Here is a 5,438-nt window from a genome sequence, read left to right as displayed (position 1 = left end):
TACATTAAGAATATGTCTATGAGCTGATAATGGTAATTATAAAACATATACACAATTAATTACTCTTGCTAGATAGTAAGATACCAGTTTATCATTTCAGAATTCATAAAACAAAGTAATACAAATTAAATTTGTCTAATTGACAATTTAGCCTAAGCAATATTTATTTGTAATGCAATTTCAATGGGATGTAACTTGAAAGTAATTCATACTAAACCCAAATACTGAAAAAATTTCTTTCCTTCTCTAAACTTTCCTCTTTGGTATCTTTACTTTATCGCTCATAAATTCAAACACTCTGAGCACTACTAAGCACATTGAAAAATTTTTCAATGTTAACTAGAACTCAATTTATTAACACAGACATACATTCCCCTTATAAATAATGTTCATTTTAAACCTAAGGTTTGCAGGAGATATTTTCTAAGGTTAATGCAAATCAATCTAATACTGCAAAAGTACCAACTTGCACTAACAAAGATGTAATTAGATAGAAATAAAAATAAATTTAAATTTATACTGAAATAGAAATAACTGGTAAAATAATTATCTTAATGATTAAAATAAAATAAAAATGAATAAAAATGAACAGGAATTAGGATTCTAAAGGTATAATACCTTTAAAAGTAATATGTTTTTATAAGACAGTGAACACATACATCAGTATACTTCAAAAAGTCCATGCGAAATTGGAAAAGATGGTTTTTTTTGAAGCCACAAATTCTGAAATTCATACATAGTTTTTCATTATGGTCATTTCTCATGAATTTTTAGAAGACTGTGTATGTGTGTATGTATGTGTGTGTTAAGCGATATTTCAGGCCTCTATTTGTCTTCCAAGCCATCCTAAAATCTACATTGTTTGGCTACAGAAACCTAGTTTCCGTTTTGTTGCTACAGGAAAACAGCACAGGGAAAGGCTGGCAAGATGTGGAACTGGTCAGTGCATCTGCCATCCCCAGGTGCTGTCTTGGTGAGATTCATCAGTCCTGTCTGCCTTGTGCACCGAGGCTGAAGACCCCCCTTGACCAACTCCTAGTCACTGGCCAGGCTCTCCCATCATGGGGAGTCACACTGGCAACTGATCCGCATGCTCAGCCTGCTGTCAAAGCATTCCAATTTTTAATCGCTACATGACTTGTCAGATTGAATAGGAACCACGTGCCTACCATACAACCCCCCTCATAATGAGAATGCCAAAAAAGGGAGACTTTTGGGCATGGCTCCCATAACTGTTCACATCCTGAAATCAAGTTTGAGAAAGTTTTTCAACTGAAAGTGATGTTTATATGTGGAGAAATTAAAGTGTTACTCCATTCCTTTAGTTCTCACAGTAAAGCACCGTATTGTCAACAGTATATGCCTGCACTTTCTGAAGTGTTCCTAAGATTCTGGCTGCCACTCATTGAATATATTTCCCCCGTGAAAAAGAATCCATTCCCCCTGATTAGGAAGAAAGCCGCTGACCTTCAGTTCCAGTTCTATGCACCACACCTGTCACTTCTTTAACTAGCAGGAGACATTGTCATCTTGGCTATATTTAATCGGAAGTGCTTAACTGTATTTCAAGAACTCTTCTTTAACCACAAATGATGATCTTTATTTTCCTGAGACTGTTTTCTGAATAACAGTCTTAATTCATCCACAGAGTTTCAGGGTTTCAGGTTTGAAATTTCCACAGAACTAAGAATGAAGATGAAAATGAAACGCAATTTTTTATTTATGAAAAGGTGAAAATAATTTATTTGTGTTTAAGAATAAATTTTGTTCCTACGTTTTCAGTGTTTCCAGGAGATGTGCCAAATGCTGTTATTGACTGTATTTTAAGAGAGTTTTTAGTGCAGTGAGGTGCATCGAATAAGAGACACATCTCACTCTTTTTTTTTTTTTAAGATTTATTTATTTGGAAGTCAGAGTTACAGAGAGCAAAGGAGAGGCAGGGAGAGAGATACAGATCTTCCATTTGCTGCTTCACTCCCCAGATGGCCCCAATGGCTGGGATAGAGCCAAGCCAAAGCCAGGATCCAGGATCCAGGAGCCAGGATCCAGGAGCCAGGAGCCAGGAGCCAGGAGCCAGGGTCTTCTTCCAGGATTCCCATGTGCACTTAGGTTATCTTCTGCTACTTTTTCCAGGCCATTAGCAGGGAGCTAGATCAGAAGTGGAGCAGTCCATATGGGATGTGGCGGCTTTGCCCACTACAACACAACACCAGCCCCCAGGCTCTTTGTTAAAAGAATTTAACATGTTTGTACAATCAATGCAGACAGCCAATTCTACAACTTGGTCTCTGTAGTTCACTGAAATCAAGTAAAAGATAAAATAGTCTTGGAGACCCTGTGTTGAATGAATATCTTGGCAATAAGATATTTCTCTGTTTGGTTAATTCATAAAAACCAATCAATTTCTTCCTGCCTTCTCAGGGTATGCCCTTCCCCCCAGTTTTTTTTTTTTAAGTTTTATTGATTTATTTGGAAGGTAGAGTTACAGAGAGGTAGAGGGAGAGAGAGAGAGAGAGAGAGAGAGAGAGAGAGAGAGAGAATCTTCCATCTGCCATCTGCTGGTTCACTCCCTAAATGGCTGCAACAACCAGAGCTGGGGCAACCCAAAGCCAGGAGCCAGGGGCTTCTTCTGGGCCACTCATGTGGGTGCAGGGGCCCGAGGACTTGGATCATCTTCTGCTGCTTTCCCAGGCCCATTAGCAGGGAGCTGTCTTGGAAGTGGAGCAGCCAGAACACTGCAGGTGGTGGCATGCCCTACGCCAGCCCCAGGGTATGCTTTCTCAGAATATTTAAGTCTTTGTGTTCTGAATACCAACAAGTAGCAAAAAGCTGTGATAAGTTAATCTATAATTGTGGTCTGAAAACAGTGCCAATCAAGAGTATGTCAGGGGTGGGTGTTTGGCTCAGAAATTAAGCCACTGCTTGTGATGTATACATCTCATATCTGAGGGCCTGGGTTTAAGTTCCAGCTCTGTTCTTGATTTCAGCTTCCTGCTAATGTGCACCTTGGGATACAGCTGGTGATGACTCAAGTGGTTATATCCCTGCCACTCTTGTGGGAGACCTGGATTGAGTTCCTGTCTCTTGGCTTCAGGATGGCCTAGGCCTGATCGTTGTGGACATTTGTGAAGTGTACCAGCCGATGGAAGATCTCTATTTCTGTATGTGCTTCTGTCTTTCTCTTTTTCTTGGTCTCTTTGATTTTCAAATAAATACGAATTAGTCAATTAAAAAATTAAATAAGTAAATTTAGAACAACTTTAAAAAAAAAGAATTAATTGTGGGCTAGTCAAATCCTGGAGAAAGCACTAAATGTGCAAGATTCCCCACAACTCCTCAAATGAGGAAGCATTTTAATGATTTACAGAATTCCTCAAATCTACTTTGGAAGTGTCAAGCACATCTCATTTGAATACAAAAGGTTTGCTATTCATTTATCTTTCATAAGAAGTTCAAGGGAGAAACATTCAACCTGCCACTTCCCTTTCTTCTTGCTGCAAACCAGTCGTGGACCAAGAAATTGCTTGAAAGAGGAAATCAAAGAACATTTCATAAATATCTAAATTTATTTACGATTAGGAATTTAGTGAGTAGAAGTATTCACAAAACATCTACCTCATTTATCAACTCAGATCTATGGCTGCCGCTCCAGAGACCTGAGCTACTTGGGAACATCACTGTCTTATTTGTCTTCGAGTCCATAACACAGTTCTTGGTCATGAATAAAGTGGATTCAAACTAAATGATGGGTACTAGCGCTGTGGTGCAGCAGGTTAATGCCCTGGCCTGAAGTACTGGTATCCCATATGGGCACTGGTTCGAGACCCGGCTGCTCCACTTCCAATCCAGCTCTCTGCTATGGCCTTGGAAAGCAGTGGAGGATGGCCCAAGTCCTTGGGCCTCTGCACCCACATGGCAGACCCAGAAAAAAAAAAAAAAACTAAATGATAAACAAATTAAACTTAGTAAGAACTAATTCTTATTCAGTCAAAAGAGAATCTTTATCTCTACAAATTATTATCCACAATAGCTTTCAAATTAAATATATCAAGAAAGTCATGACCCTGGAGTTTTTTCCTTTACTTTCTTTCATCTAAAAACAATGCTTATTTATTTGTTTCCATATAGTTGAAAGATAGAGAAATAGAGCGAAGGTGAGAGAGGGAAAGCTAGTGAGAGAGAGATCTTTCATCCACTGATTCACTCCCCAAACAGCTACAGCAGCCAAGGCTGGGCCAGGCCAAAGCTATGAACCTGGAACTCCGTCCTGGTCTCCCTGAGTGTGGCAGGAACCAAAGCCCTTGAATCGTTATTTGCTGCCACTCAGGATGCGTTAGCAGGAAGCTGGACTGGAAGTGAAGGTGCCTGAGCTGGAACCAGTATTCCGATAGGGGATGTGAGCATAACTAGAGGAGGCCTAGCCCATTGTGCCATTACATTCACCTCTATTATTTATTCTTCCTACTATTTTTTGTTATTAATTTTATTATTATTTATTCTTTGTTACAAGCACTGGAATTGAATATTATAAGGCCATTTCAAGAAGTTCATAGAATAATGGAATTAAAAGATAAGTTTATTTGTTAACAAATTTTTTTGAAACCTATGCTGTTTTCTTACAACATGTAGTTTCCATGAGCTTTTAAAAGCTCTCCTGTATAACGTGAACCCTTAGATTTTCTACCTGTTACAGTAAGATAAGCCTCACAAATTTGTTACTGTGTAGTCAAGTTACCATAGAGAGTAGAAATATTCTGTGACCAGACAGCCGTAAACCTAGAATATTTCCCATTTAAATTGGACACTGTAATGGACACACTTAACACTAGATTTTTCTTTTCTTTTTAATGCAACTCAAAGCAGACATCAATGAAAGGCAGTGTTCGTTGGAACTGCCCTGAAATTCCCAATTCTAGCTGGGTATGATCATTAAACTCTTAGTCACACTTTTAGTAATAGTCACCATTTTAGTAATAAGACAAATGAACTGATTGTGGAATAACACTACTGATCTACACTAGTCATTATGTTTTTACTACTTTTATGTTTACTACAAAAATTCAAATGCTAGGGTTAGGGATTGTGCATTGAAATATTTCAATTTTGCCGATTGTTTGTAATTTCCACTTTATTTGTCTTTCAGCATGACTCCCCATTTACCAAAAATTTTCTGCTCTGTCCAATCATTCTATATGCTTGGGAAGCAAATTCTTCCTTGTGAGAGGACTGAATTCATGGATACAGACTGCCTTAGGTCAATCCTGTACCTACTACCTCACATATACTGCAAATCTTACTATTATGATTTTTTTTGCTGCATAGCCAATGGCGTAGCTCATTTAACTCGCCACTGAAGATTATGAACACTCTCATAACAATATTTATATTCATTTGCATACAGTTTTAAAACTTTAAATTTAAATTAGGTTATAATTGAG

Source organism: Oryctolagus cuniculus, chromosome 4 (genome assembly GCF_964237555.1).
Source record: "Oryctolagus cuniculus chromosome 4, mOryCun1.1, whole genome shotgun sequence".
NCBI lineage: Eukaryota > Metazoa > Chordata > Mammalia > Lagomorpha > Leporidae > Oryctolagus > Oryctolagus cuniculus.
This window is presented reverse-complemented; position numbering follows the sequence as displayed.